Raw genomic sequence first — 16,007 nt, 5'->3', positions numbered from 1 at the left:
CTCCTTCTCCTTCTTTTTCTCCTTCTCCTTCTTCTTCTCATCCTCCTCTTCCCCCTCCTCTTCTTTTTTCTTCAAGCTAAAAATTACTCTGCTAGTCCATGTTTACTGGTCAAATTATGCTGTATTATTCTACATAACAGCAAAATTCTTGTTCTAGTGTTGGAGATTAGACAAATGAAGAAGAATTTGGGCAGGAAGGGAATGTTACTAGTCAAGTTCAAATGACTTCCCCCTTGTTGGGGGAAGTGTGTCACTGTGGGAACTGGCTTGAAGGTCTCCTAAGCTCTGCCCAGTATTGAACACAGTCTCATTCTGCTCCTTCTTCACCACCGTGCCTGCCTGAATGCTGCCATGCTTCCCATCATGATGATAATGGACTAAACTCCTGAAACTGTAAGCCAGCCCCAATTAAATGTTTTCCTTACAAGAGTTGCTGTGGTCATGGTGTCTCTTCACAACAACGAAGTCTCAATACAACATACAACACAAAGGGAAAACATACCTCAAGCTATCTAAAATATAAAGTCATAGTAAACAAAAACAAAAACAAACAAGCAAAAACCTCATTAGCTTGAAATAGATTGAGAATCATGAAACCGTAGAAGGCAGTGCAAACAGCATGAGTCTAGGCTAGTGTTACATAATGGTGAAATAGTAATATTTGCTGAATCATGGAGGAGTCTGTAGGACCATGAAAGGACAGCATGGTTTCTGGTCAAGCACCAGCTAGAAATTGCCAGAGACCCCAGGTTACCCTAAGGGACAGCATGCATTTCACCAAGTTCCCAGACTCCAGCCTCCTGACACAGGCTCCTGACATGAGGACATCAAAATCTAGTTCCCTCCACAGGTAGAGGGGTTACTGCAAGCCAAAGAGCTTCAAGACAGATCTCCATATTAATGAGACACCTAAAGGCCAGAGGGTGTAGCCAATTAAACATCTCTTCCCAGACCCTCCTCCTTGGAAAAGAAATTTAACCTCAGGCCTGCCCTGAAAATAGCAGGGTATAGTTTCATCCACTTTCCACCAGGACAATAAATGTCTTAAGACCATAGTCTATTTTTCTTCCTTGGGATCTGCCGTGGGGAACAGCAGAGCTGCTATCTAATCTCCCACTGGTGACCTCTCTATGTTCTCATCCACAGAGACCCAACAATCCAAGCAAACAAGTCGAGCCAGCCATGACCCAGCCCCCTCTCCTCTTCAACTGCAGGCCAGTCCAGCCCGTATGCCTCCACTTTGGTCTCAGCCCTTTCACAGCATTCCAACAGCACCTGAGAGCCCAAGGGCCTGAGGACCAACTGGTTCCCAGCTGCCTTTTGGCTGGGGGACCCCCAACCCAAGAACCATGGCTTCCCATGGGACCTCAGACTGTTCTCTCCTATCCCAAGTGGAATCCTGTGGCTTCGCACAGCCCGATGTCTGCTCAGTGCCAGTGTGGAGTGAGCACAGTCAATTTCCTGAGTCCTGCTTCTGTCCTCCATGAGTGGCCCTAGCTGGGGTGGGGGTGGGGGGTGGGGGGGCGCACATCAACCCACACACACTACAACCCAACAGGAATCCTTATATTTAACATTTCAATCAAAATTTATTGATAACTTTATTGATGATATATTTCTAATATGGCTTTGAAAAAAAGACTTAGCTTCCCGGGACTCAAGTCCTTCATGATAGAACACAGCATCTCTGTGGGTGCCTTCCAGGTCTAAAATTCTCTTCCATGAACTGGGTTAAAGTTCATTTTTGTATTATCCCTGTAACTGATGTCTCTTTCACTTATGTGTTTGTGGTGGTTTGAATATGCTTGGCCCAGGGAGAGTGACACTATTAGGAGATATGGCCTTGTTGAAGTAGATATGGCCTTGAAGAAGTATGTCACTGTTTAGGCAAGCTTTGAGGTCTCCTAGTACTCAAGTTCTGTCCAGTGTGAGAGAGTCCCTCCTCTTGGCTGCCTTCAGATCAAGAAGTAGAAATCGTGGCTCCTCCAGTGCCATGTCTGCCTGCATACTGCTATGCTTCTCACCATGATGATAATGGATCTCTGAATAAGTCAGACCCAATCAAATGGACCCTTTATAAGATGAATGTGCTTTATTAAGAGCTGCCTTGATCATGGTGTCTCTTCACATCAATGAAACCCTAAGACAATACTGAAAACGTCTCTCTGTTAGAGACTGCTTTCTTAATAATTCTGTACAAGAGAAGAATGTCTCTGCTTCTTGCCCCTCACTTTTCAACACTTCTTCCTTATATAACATAACACATTTGTGTCTTTATTCATGATTTGGTTTTCATCAGCCTGTTGATTCAAGGGTCCCAGTATCTTTGTAGAGTAGAGCCACAGTTGCGTCTCCAGCACCTAGCACAATGCTGGTCTCCTAGGTAGGGCTCAGGATATAACTGCTGAGCTAAAACAGAACTTAAACAAGCTATAAGGAATACAAACTCAAGAAGAATATAAATGCTGCTGAAGAAAGCAAACTCAAGTCTCTGGATCCTGGTTCTGAAGAGCGCATTGTTATGTAATCAATGCAGCTAACTCCACCCCTCCTCCCATTTCCTTTCTTAAAACCAACTCCCCCAGGCAACACTTTACAATCCTGGTCCAAATTATTCTTCAATGTGAAGGTAATCCAACAGCACACATTTCTAATAAGTAAAATTCAGTTTTGTTTATTCAGCCTGGCTTACTCTAATTGCAGGGCTCCAGACCATGGCCATTTGGTAGCAGAGAGCTTACTGTCACATGCCATGATGCTAATCCACTGGAGGACATGTTTTAGAGCACAGTGTCGCCTTCCATTCTGTAATGTGACATTCTGGGTTTGAGTCCTAGCTTTGCAATGTTAGTTGCATGGTTTGGGACACGTTATCTGACCTCTCCAGTGTAGGAAGCTGTGGCTTGCGCTGGCAAAATTCGCCATTCCAAGATGGCGCTGGCATCCGGTATTCCTCCTAGTAAACAAGTAAACTGCACATGTGCTATTGTAAAAGCACGTCAAAGTCATAGCCCATCCCAGGGTGTTTTGGCAGGCTACAAGTAAGCAGCCAATCAGAGGTGAGCACACCGCTCTAAGGGTATATAAACAGTGCCTTTTCCAGGCCTGGGGTCTTCCTCCATTTTGGTTTTAGAATAAACGTTTTGCTGCGGAAGGATCCTGGTGTGTGTCCGCGTGCGTTCTTGCTGGCGAGACGATTGCACTCGCGTCACACTCCAGTCCTCCATTTCAGCATCTGTAAAATATGGATAGTGATTCTGTGAGATTTTCCTACCTCCCCCATCATCCTCCATGCTGCCCTGTGTTGGAAGCTGCCTCAGAACTCAGCCTGGGACCCTTGGATTAGGAGACTAGGAAACCCTGGTAGGAGATCCACAGGCAGAAGGATTAAGGTAGAAGTGGCTAGTTTTACCCACTCCTGTACTCTAGAGTGTTATAGGAACATTACTGTTTGTAACTGCAGTCTGAATAGCCTCTGTATCATGGTGAAGGATGACACTTGCTTCTAATGACCCCACACTCTCCTCTAGCCCTTTCAGACCTTAATTTTTAGCTCTGACTAGATGTGCTGTATTCCTTGAAGACTCTCCTGATCCTTTCCAAGCTTCTCAAAGTTACCTCACTAAAGTCATGCCTATTACTCCTTGGAGCCGGTGCTTCCCACCATCCATGAAAGATGCCCAAGGTTGCAAACATGCACGGTGGAAACTGAACCGATGAACATGTCTGGAGCAACTAGGACACTTCCAGAGACTTCATCAGCTCTCCTCTCTGATTAACTATTACCCATGTTAAGTAAGTGGGACAGGTTATATAAGACAGCATGTTAGCATATGTGAAAATATTGTTCAGAACTGACAGGCTTTCTCTTTATGGAAAAGGACGTGCTATGAGCTTAGAGAAACTGGCACTGTCTGATGTCTTCTCTGTAAGATCTTAGACAAGAGCGTTGACTCTGTCTTCTGTACATGGAAAGCAGCTTTCTTGCTGTAGTCCTCATAACTGAAAGTATACATGGGCTCCAAATTCTTCTCCACTTTTCCTTTCTTGGAAGCCCATATTCCCCATGGAAATGATGTGCGAGAGTGACAGATGAGAAGTTGTGCAATGTTGTCCCCCAGGCCTCACCGGTTCCCAGCTATACCTCCCTGACAATGCCATTTGAAGCGTCCGCCACACATTAGCCATTTCTCTAGGGCTGGTGTCTCCGGCTCTGTGGCTGGGCCAGGCTGTGTTCCAGAGCCTCATCACTGGGCATGCAGAATGCTTGGCAGAAGCAACAAGCTTTTGTTGTCTACCCTTGTGAACTTTGCTGTCTTGGAGGTCAGTGGGCTCTTCGGCTTTTCTCCCTCTTTGCCATGTGAAGATGTCGTCTCCACCCCTTATAGTTCGTGTGTGTGTGTGTGTGTGTGTGTGTGTGTGTGTGATTAGCAATTTCTCTAAGCACCGCCCCACAGTTACCTGGCAACAGCCAGGTGTGCATGACTCACTATAAAAGGCGCTGCTTGCCCTCTCCACTTTCTCTTGCTCTTGCCTTCCTGCTCCTCCTCTGTCCTCTTGTCCCTTCCCCCCTCTCTCCACATGCTCATGGCCAGCTTCTACTTTTCTCTTCTCTCTTCTCTTCTCTTCTCTTCTCTTCTCTTCTCTTCTCTTCTCTTCTCTTCTCTTCTCCCCTCCCCTCCCCTCCTCCCTCCCCTTTCCTCCCTTCCTTCCCCTTCCCTTCTCTGTCTCCTCCCCCTGCTGCCTTTTTCTGCCTCTACTACCCTCTTAATTCCCCTCCCCCATGCCCTGAATAAACTCTATTCTATATTATATCATCCTTTGGCTGGTCCCTCAGGGGGAAGGGATGCCTCAGCATGGGCTCACAGAGGCACCCCCTTCCCCTATAACTGACTGCGCCTCCACCAAACATATCCCCTCCTCTCTTTATCTTTTTGTAAACACATCATGTGTGTGTGTGTACACATGTGTGTGTATGTACACGTGTGTGTGTGTGTGTGTGTGTGTGTGTGTGTGTGTGTGTTCTCTGCTGTCCACAGCATGGTAAGCACTGAAACTGAGATGAAGTAAGTAGACAGGCATGGGAAAGGGGTCAGTACCACTCTGGGCAGAAGGAAAACAAACAGATGAAACAGATGCTTGATGTTCCTATGGTAACGGTGAGAATGAAGGAGCATAGTGCACACTACAGGGTCAGGAATGAAGTACACCAAACGATAGGCTCTCACACATGCTATTCAAATGGAGAATATAAATGATAACTCTTGGAAAGAAAGTATGCCTGTAGAGACGGATTGACTGATTAGAACTGCGGTTCTATGGAGAGATTAAAATGTTGCAGGATCAAAGGCTAGTTGTCTTATCTTGGGCTAGTTTTAGCTCTCCAGAGAAGCCATTTTTTGCCTACCTCTGTGTCACAGCCAGCATCTTGTGACGAATAGCTAAAAATGTTCTAGAATCTATTAATTTAGTAGACTACTAGCTTCCACCAATTAAAAAGCTAAGACTGTCATTAGATAGCATCTAGGCCCATAGAAAAGCTTCCCCTATCTTACTGTAACCACCTCTCTGATGTACCTACCAATGTATTTTAAATCTGCCTTCACTGTGACTTTCTTTGTTTTGAAAAGCTACAAAAACTTAATGAAGCTGTTTCCATGTCAGAATGTGGAATTTAGGGTAATCTAAATCTGTGTTCCAGGGGCCATGGTCACTCAAAATGGCTGCAGATCAAACTATCTCTTATTCACTTTAAAATGAAAACCGTAGTTTTTACATTGACAAGAGCCAAAGCCTGCTTCGTGGTGTCTGATGATGCTTGGGAACCACCACCTCCTCTGGGTCTAATGTTCTTTACTCAACCGTCTCCACATTTTCACAGAGTTTTGAACACAGGAGTCTGACATTCAAGTTTGTACTGGGATCCACAAATGATGCGGCTCATCCAGCAGAAAATCATCAGTTTGTTTTCCAAATCACTGATGCTTATTGTATCATTGGGACTCATCATCATAGTGTAAAAGAAGAGAAGGCTGCTAAAAGACAGCATGTAGTGCTGCAACTGTATTATTCAGCTATCCACGGTCTGGTGAAGGCTCCTATGCCGTGAGGAACTGTGCCAGTAACTCTTTGAACCCAAATGTCCCGCTTTGCAGCTCCCAGATGAGCTGATGAACATGTGACGGGATTGGAACTGACCTTGCTGTGAACTGTTCAGTCAGATCTGTGGTATCTGAGTCCTGGAGAAAAATGAGTTTCATATTTCATCACAGAGCTGTGACTTGGATTTGGACAGTGAGTCACACAGATTCAACCGGGTGAACAAGCAACTTAAACACTTCTATTTGAATTTCAAAGCCAAAGAGTAGCCAATTTTCATCTGATTTGAGAAACAATGCAGCTCTGAAGTACCCTAGGTCTGTACTCTGGACCCTGCAAAGTGCCCAGCTCCGGGATCCCCTCAGGATAAAGTTCTACAGCCAAACTCCTCACACATAGGGGCCATCACCAGATCATTGTTAACTAAATAATACAGTTGTAACATTGTGTGCTGTCTTTTAGCAGCCTCCTTAAGATGAATCTGAACCATACAATAAGAAATTGTCTGTTCACACAGTAGCATCAGTGATTTGGGTGTAGAAAAGAAAAGCCTATAAGCTTGCCTTTCTAAGACTCATTGAAGAAAGAGGGCAGATATGGGGGCAGCAAAGGAGGTAAAGAAGGTAGCAGTTTGTACAAATAGCTATTAAAGAGTCTAGCGTTCAGTTTGTCGATCATAGGACTATCAGGTTGCTTTGCCATCATTGAATACTTGATTCAGAGTTGGACTCATGAGTTTAGGCTAGAACCAAATACAAGGAAAATGTGGTGATCTTAGTAAGTTCCAGGAAGCTGAGTGAAACTTCCAGGAACAGCCTCTTCTCCTTCACTTGTTTTTGTTTGTTTTTGAGATCTACTTTCACTATGTAGACCAGGCTGGCCTTGAACTCACAGAGATCCATTTGCCTCTACCTCCAGAGTGCTGGGATTAAAGGTGTGCAGTACCACACGTAGCTTCCCATCCATGTTCCTTCTGATCTTTTCATAGAACTGAATAGAAAATGTTTGCAGGAAGGAAATAGTCACAGGATGTGCTATGTTCTACAGTTCAAATCCTTTGGAGTATTCCATCTACAGGGTAGGCAGAGGATATGCCTAAGCAAACTCTTGATATTACATATCATAACTTTGGGGTGTAGATGGTAAGAGATAAAAAAAATGACCCAAGCTGGCACAAGTCATAGGACATAGCCTTGGGCTGCCCCGGAGACAAACAGGGTGGGGAGCTCTCATGAACTCAGAGGTCAATGGTGAGTCAAAGGCAGCCTCATCAACCAAAACATTGGCCAAGTGATGTTTATAGTTAGAATTATCTGACTATTGGTCTTTGGTTTCTGTAACCTACAATGCAAAAGGGCATGGCTACTTCATGTGCAAATAAACCATGTGATAGTAGGAAATGCCTTACAAATTTGTGAGTGGTTGTGGTGAGTGGGGAAGTTCTATTAAGATTTCTTTATCCGTTATTTAAAAATATTAATTTCTTACTATAGGCTCATGCTTGTCATAAAGGCGAGAGTACTCCACCCTGAGTCAAAAGCCATAGATATAAAGTCTCTGTTGCTGTTGGGGGCACTTGCCTTTGCCAGCTCAATGTTTTGGTCTGGTTTGGTTTTGTGTTTTATAGATCCCACCTTCAGTTTCTCCTTTTCCTTCCTCCAAGCAGAGATCCTGCAAGAGTCCAAATTAATAATCAGTTTACATGGAGGGCTGGGAAAAAGGAAGGACTCGCCAGCCTGAGATCTCTTTCTTACCCCTCTCTCTGTCTCTCTCAATTTCTTTTCCAATGTTCTCTGTCTTCTTCAGTCTCCTTGCTGTGCTCTGGCTTTCTCATTTCTGTTTCCTCTGTATTTGGTGTTGTATCCCATTCAATGAAGATATTGTGGATTAAACTGAATAAAAGTATAATATGAATATTCACATTTTGTATGTTCTTATAGATTTTTATATTTTAATAATGTGAATATTTCTATATGTTTTGACATCCTGTGACATATTATATTTTTTTCTATATTATTATTAAACTGCAGGGCATTCGAGCATTTAGCCTCTAGGTATCCTGAAACGAATTTTGTTTTCCCACCATACCCATAGCAATTGTAAAAACTGCATGGTATTGGTATAGAAACAGATAGGTTGATCAATGAAATCAAATCAAAGACTCAGAAATAAACCCATACACCTACTGACATTTGATTTTTTACAAAGAAGCCAAAACCATACAATAGAAAAGAGAGAACACCTTCAAAAAATGGTGCTGGTCTAGTTGGGTGTCCACCTGTAGAAGAATTCAAGTAGATCTATATTTATCACCTGCACAAAACTCAAGTCCAAAAGGATCAAAGATCTTGACATAAAACCAGATACACAAAATCTAATAGAACAAAAATTAGGGGGTAGCCTTGAACTCATTGGTACAGGGGATAACTTCCTGAACAGAACCTCAATGGCTCAGGCACTAAGGTCAACAAATAATAAATGGGACCCCATAAAACTGAAAAGCTTCTGTAAGTCAAAGGACACTATCATTAGGACAACATGACAATCTATAGATTGGGAAAAGATATTCACCAACCGTACATCTGACAGAGGGCTAATATCCAAAATATATAAAGACCTTAAGAAGTTAGACACCAAGAAACTAAATAACCCAATTAAAAAATGAAGTACAGAGCTAAACAGAGAATTCTTAACAGAAGAATCTCGAATGGCTGGAAAGCACCTAAATATTCAACATCCTTAGTCATTAGGGAAAAGCAAATCAAACGACTCTGAGATTCCACCTTACACCAATCAGAATGCCTAAGATCAAAAATTCAAGGCATGGCACAAGCTGAGGTTGAAGAACAAAGAGGATACTTTTCTATTGCTGGTGGGAGTGTAAACTTGTGCAATCACTCTGAAAATCAATTTGGCGATTTCTCAGAAAATTGGGAATAGTTCAATCTCAAGACCCAGCTATACCATATATCCAAAAGATGACCCACCATCTCACAAGAACAGTTGCTCAACTATGTTCGCAGCAGCTTAATTCATAATAACCGGAAACTGGAAACAAACTAGATGTCCCTCAGCTGAAGAATGGATAAAGAAAATGTGGTTCATTTACATAATGGAATGCTAGTCACCTATTGAAAACAAGGATATCATTAATTTTGCCAGCAAATGGATGGAACTAGAAAATATCATCCTGAGTGAGGTCACCTAGACCCAAAAGAACATGAATGGCATGTACTCACTGATAAGTGAATATTAGCCATAAAGTACAGGATAACCACGAGTCAATCCACAGAACCCAAAAAGCCAAATAACAAGGAGGGTCCAAAGGAGGATGGTTGAATCTTTCTCAGAAGGGGAAACAAAATAGATATTGGAGGTAGGTGGAAGTAGGGAACTAGGTGAGAGAGGGGATGGGAAGCAAAGCAGGGAGGGGGGATCAAATCTAGGGAGGTCAGGGGAGAGAGAAGGGAAATTGTTGGTAGGTGGTTGGAGCGGCAATTTCTAGGATGTGTCAGAGTCTTGGGATGAGAGGGAGGCTCTAGGGTGTCTATGCGAGTGGCTCTAGCTAAGACTCCTAGCAGTTGGGGATATGGATCCTAAACTGGCCACTTCCTATAGCCAATCAGGGGAGGGATAAAGGACAGCAACCCACTACCCAAAATATTCCCTCCCTACAAGAGGTGCAGGAACAAAGACAGAGCAGAGAGGGAGGAAAAGACTAACCAATGACTGGCCAAAATTGACAACCACCACATGGGCAAGAACCAAGCCCTGACACTCCTAATGATACCGTTATGCTTACAGATAGGAACCTAGTGTAATTGTCCTCTGAGAGGCTCCACTCAGCAGCCAATGAAAGAGATGCAGAGACCCACAGCCAAGCAATAGATGGAGCTTGGGGAGTCCTATGGAAGAGTTGAGGGAAGGATTGAGGGACAGGAAGAGGACAGGGACTCCACAGGAAGACCAATTGAATTAAATAGTCTAGACCCCTGGGGGCTCCCAGAGGCTGAATCATCAACCAAAGAGTAAGCACAGGATGGACCTAGGTCCCCTGAACATATGCAACAGAGAAGCAGCTTGGTCTCAACAAGAGGAGCAGGGATTCTTCTGGAGTCTGTTGTCTGCCTGCCTTCCTGCCTGTGGATCTCATTCCCCTAAATGGGGTGCTTGGTCTAGCCTCAGTGGGAGAAGATGTGCTTAGTCCTGAAGTGACCCAGTGTTGGGGAGGTGATTGTGGAAGGGCACATGGTGGGTGGGATGGATGTGTGTGTGTGATTACCTGGAAGGGGAATTCCTTTCTCAAAGGAGAAGGGGAGAGAGGAGTGGGAGAGGTCCTGCATGAGGGAGTACTGGGAGGAGAAGGGGGCTGATACTGGGATATAAAGTGACTAAATAATACAGATTTTTAAAGGAAACAATTAGAACAATGGAGTTTTAAAGGAATTAAGTTGCACTGAAAAGTCTATAGGAGCCTTTTACTAGAACAAAGTGAAACTGATCTTCAAAAACATGTTGAATTCTAGTAAGCCAAGAAGAAAGAGGATTCTGGTTAGAAGAAATGTTGAGTAAGGGAAAGATCATACATGTGGAGAGGGTCAGAAGAGAACAGAAGGCTGGCTGGACATCCACCTAAGCTAACAGAGAGAAGTGAGGATAACCTGTAACGCCCACTTTGGAGATGTTCTCATAGTCTACACCAAGTGAGTACCATTTACATTTCCCAGGTCTAGACAATGCTGGATACAAGTTTCAAAACACCCTCCTTAACCCAAAGGAAGTGAGTAACCTAAAAAGGGGGTGGGGGGGGAATCTGAACCCCTGGTGGTTAAGTTCTGATCTCTCTGGGGTCTAGACCCAGGAATGAAAAGCTTCCCCAGTCTTGATCCTTCCATTCTAAACTAGCCATGTTCTTTCTGTACTTTGGCTTCTCTACAGCTGCCTCATCCATTCCTCTCTGTATAATAGATGTTACTGTGTATGTAATTACATAAGATACCCACCCCTAAATTCACACACCCCATTTCTTCAGTTCAAATGGCCAACAGAAGCTACCAGCACGTTGACCTCTATCAACATATCAAATAACAACTCTACCTTAAAAAAGAAAAGAAGAGAAAAAAATAGTTCATTCTGGGCCAAATGTGAGTGAATATATCCCCAGAATCTAGATTCAAGTCACCATCAGTGCCCTTTTCCACCATGGAAGAGATGGCATCAACTGTCATAGTCACAGCACAAAAGAAGTGGTCAATATTACGTGTACCGGTTTATATTGGCAGGGATATCACACCCATGAGCTGCAGTAAATGAAGAAAATACCTTCTGTAGGATCCACAGATTTTCAGCTTTAGGGGCGGCAGAGGTTAGTAGAAACACTTGAATCTGGGTGACTCGTTCCAGTTTTTAATCTAGAAGTCCAGTGGATATAAGGCCAGATGCAAAGGTTGGTTGCAAATGTCTATTAAAAGAGATTAAAGAGACTGAAAAGACCGCTAGATAACTTTGACTCTCCGTGTTCTGCATTCCACCCTTCCATAATCATAGTGCTCTAGGCAACTAGCGTCTGTCTCTAGGCTCCAAGACATAGATATGGCTTCCTCAAAAAACCCTTAGTTCACAGAGCTGATCCAATTCTTATGAAAGCTAATCTGACCCTGTGGCACATTCACAGAAGTACGACAAGGAGTAGTAAACCTGGCTTCTGGGCTCATCTCTCAGATAAGAGACTTTTCAGAGACAGAATACAGAACAGCAGGCTGGTCAAATGCACTAAAGAATGTCTTCAGGAGTTTCAAAGCCAAACAAATGTTTTGGGACTAGGTGACAAGAGAATGAAATCCTGATCCTGATTATGATCCTGATGTCAATAAGATGCAAGATGGCTTAAGATGGAAGAGCTTGGGGATGAGAAGACCATACATACAGCAGTTATTTGAATATAAGCTTTGACAGCTCAAAATGATGGCTCCATGAACCTGACCACTGATTTCTTCAATTAAAAAAAAATATGGCTCAAGAAAAATAACTCTTAATCATCATAGAAACAGTTCTTAATTCATAGTTCAGAAGCAAGCCTGAGATGTTTGGTATTATGTGCTACTTATATTTTGCTGTTCTATCCCTCCTTGCTCAGTGGCTGCCCAACTCCCTGCTTTGGAGTTAGAGCTTGGATAACCTAAGCTGACAGCAGGAAACCCATAGGACTAGGTAGGTCTCATGCTGTCCTGCTTTCACTATTACACCGGGCATTATAAATTCTCAGTCCCTGAAGCTAGGCAAAAATCTATCTGGTCATCTGTTGTTAATAAATTTGATTGGTTAGCTGAGGTCATGGTTGTTGGTCTAAATCCATGCATTGGGCAGTCAGCTTCACTCTGTTCCTTGACCACAAACCATATCCTCAGAAGACTCCTTCCTCAGTTTCAATTGTGTGGATTAGAAGACCAGAAACCAAAGTCCCTCCCTGGCTTGGGAACAAAATGAAAATTCTATCGGTCTTCCAACATCTCCTTCTTCCTGCTTCTGAGATGTCATTTTTCCCTGTGTTCAAGTCCTCTGTGGCATGCTGGCCTTCCATATTAGGAACCTTCGAGCTTGCTTTCACTCAGAATGGAATAATATTTTGTTGATACCTTTGAGTTTTATGAGCAATTCTGATAGAATGGAGGCCCAGACCTGTAATCCTCACACTCAAACAGCTGAGTCAGGACGATTGAAAAAGTTCATACAAAAAAAAAAAAAAAAAAAGAAAAAGTTCATACAGCCTGGGATACCAAGTAAGACCTTGTTCACAACAAAAGGCACAGAAAAATCACGATGAGGCAAAGTACACAGCCTTATACATCACAAAGGTCAAAGGTAAGACAGTGAATCACTTTGCTAGGGCTGTTATAGCCAAATACCACAGACTGGTTAGGTTAAACAACAGGATATTTATCTGCCAGCTCTGTAGTCTGACAATTCAAGACCTTGGTAGGCTTAGTTTCTTGAGAGACATGACTCCTGCTGTGTGTGTGTGTGTGTGTGTGTGTGTGTGTGTGTGTGTATGTGTGTGTGTGCATGCACACACACACCTACAAAATCAATCTCTCTCCCTCTCCCCCTCCCCCTCCTCCTCTCTCTTTTTCTCTCTCTCTCTCTCTCCTGTGTTTGTGTACTAACATTTTCTTCTCATTAGAATAGTCAAACAGAACTCATTCATGTGAATCAAACAATGACTTTTATCTTAATAACATCTTTATTGGGATGATCTCCAAATACAGCCATCCTTTAAAGATATCATGGACTAGAATTTCAACACGTGAGTGTGGAGGGCATAACAAAGTACTTACCAGGCAACTCTCAAATTCAAAGGAGATATATATATATATCCCATTGCTTTGTATAACAAATATGAGCTAATAAAAAAATCAGCTTAACTCCAAACCAGATGCAGGAATGACTTTAAATTCCTCCTGGTTATAAGTTTCCCAAGTTCTAAACCTTTTATTTGTTCCTAACAGTTATGAGACTCATAAAATATTCAAGGCACTATGTTGAATTTGCTAGAAAATTACCGTTGAATCAAATACGGTTTTCTTTTGGCATCTGTTACTCCAGGCCTCTAATGCTGAGCCAGCTCTCTCCCTCACAGATTTAAAGACAGGACTCCAGCTTAATGCATCTCAAGGGACAAGGGAGACAAACTTACCCCAGATACCAGCCTATACTCTTGACCTTAGATTTTCCCAGGGCAGGAAGACTTCTGGAGTCCTACAATCCATCACATCCCCTCAGTTCACAGTAAAGAAACTGGGGCTCAGAAATCCAAATGATACAGTGGAGTCTTGGCGGCTAGAGTGTAGCTTGAACAAGACATACCTGGGGTGGAGAACTGGCTGTAGCATTTGTCAAATCATTTCTTTTATGCCCCTGTTTCTTCATTTGCAAAATAGTAATAGGAACTTCCAATCTCACAGAGCTTTTTAAGACTGATGTAGCTATTACCTCTGAGTGGAACATTCTCTCCTGGAGGAAAGAGGAAGGTTTAGAAGGCTCTGAAGTAAATGAAACTACAAGGCTCAGGAAGCTCATGAGACTGACACGATTCAAAAGGCCCCTCCCCAGTGAGATGTAAGTGGTACCAACTGTTGAGAGAGGAGACTGGCAATCTGACCTGCCTAAAAATTACTCAGGGAACCTTCAAGGATACTGTTTCATGAGTCCTCACACATGCTGAGGTGGGCTTTCCAGTGATCCAGCTGCCTTTGAGTTAATCATACATCTGTAGGTATCCCATTATCCATACTCCTATAAATAACTCATTGATTTACTAAGCTAAGCATAGGTGGAATAGTTCCTTTGGTCTGTTTTTGGTGCCCTGTCTGGAATGAAAGGTTATATAACCGGGGGTTGAAAAAGTAAAAATAAACAGACTTTGGAGTACAGAGTGAATCCCAGACACTTGATAAAGGTCAAGTGTATTTATGTCAGTACTGGGAGTGATAGAAGAGACTCCCTGTGGAGTAGATTCTCCCTCTGGCTCTTGGGGATTCAGATGCAAGCCAGCTCCTCATTTGTCAATAAAGCCCTAGAAAGAGCTTCTCACTTGAAGTGGGATTTTGAATAGATGACTTCTAATGTTCTTTCTTCCCAGCCCCTGAAAAGCCAAGAAAACTATTTGATTTACAGCACTTTCTTAGACAACGTTTCATGTACTCTGCCTTACAATACATCCAAAGCAGCGTCTCTGGAGATACTGTCTCTGATTCACCATGCTAAAAATGTGCCCCTTTGTTCGTTCTTTCGTTTCATTCATTCATTCATTCATTCATTCACTCACTCATTCTTTCACTCAATTCATTCATCCACTCAGTACAATTACAATGAGCTTATAACATATGCTCAGATCGGTGTTAGGCTCAGTAAAAACAAATATAGATGGAGGCGAGCTTCACTGGGGGCTTTGGTTCATCAGATGAAGGACACAGAGAAATTAAGTAAGCTTATACAAGGCAGTGCCTTGGATAAAGCAAAGCACTGAAGCATGGAACAGGTGGCAGGTGAGTTCTGGACTCCATCTCTGTGTTCAGTTTCTGAAGATAAGGAGGGCAACACTGAGTTTTAAAAGAAAGATCCACCGTTCCATGTGGATGAAGTGTTATCGACAGAGGTAACTGAATGGTCAAGGAGTTGGTGGTCAAGCAACATGACACAAACACTGAGTTTTGATGGTCAGCTTTGCATGGGTTTAAAGGCCACAACTGGACTTTATTTCTGAATCCAGTGTACTGCCATTGACATTAGCAGGTAGACAACAATGTCGATCAAATGTGTGGACATCTTTCCTGCCACCATGTCTAGACTCTAGACTCTCTGACTCTCTCTGTCTCTGTCTCTGTCCGTCCCTCCCTCCCTCCCTCCCTCCCTCCCTCCCTCCCTCCATCCCATCCCCCACCTCTCTGTAGGGGTGATATTTAGAAAGCAGTGCCCGTCCCACTTGTTCCCAGACAGCCACCATGTTCCTGCTACTCCTCAGCTCTGACTGGGGCTCCGGCTAGCTACATATGCAGGCCCTGGCACCCACATGAAGCCAGCGTCGGGGATTGGCAGAGCCATTGCATCCACAAAGCTCGGCAGAACCCCAGACAATATCTGCCATCCTTGCAGTACCTGGTAGAAATGAGACTCTTAAAGCGTAATGATTATCTAAAGGATTTATATATTTAGAAATGCTCAATCAACAAGATGCCCACACAATTAGAGTTGTTACTCAATATATAACCTTTTGATAGAAGTCGCTACCCAGGACAGCTTTCGACCCATCTGCGGTTCTCCATGGCCGATAGAGTCCTTCTCCTCCCCTTCCTCTCTTTCTCCCCTCCCCTTCCTCTCTTTCTCCCCTCCCCTTCCTCTCTTTCTCCCCT

This window comes from Grammomys surdaster, unplaced genomic scaffold (assembly GCF_004785775.1).
Source record: "Grammomys surdaster isolate TR1022 unplaced genomic scaffold, NIH_TR_1.0 174, whole genome shotgun sequence".
Taxonomy (NCBI): Eukaryota; Metazoa; Chordata; class Mammalia; order Rodentia; family Muridae; genus Grammomys; species Grammomys surdaster.
The sequence above is the reverse complement of the archived record's forward strand: the minus strand, read 5'-3'. Positions refer to the sequence as shown.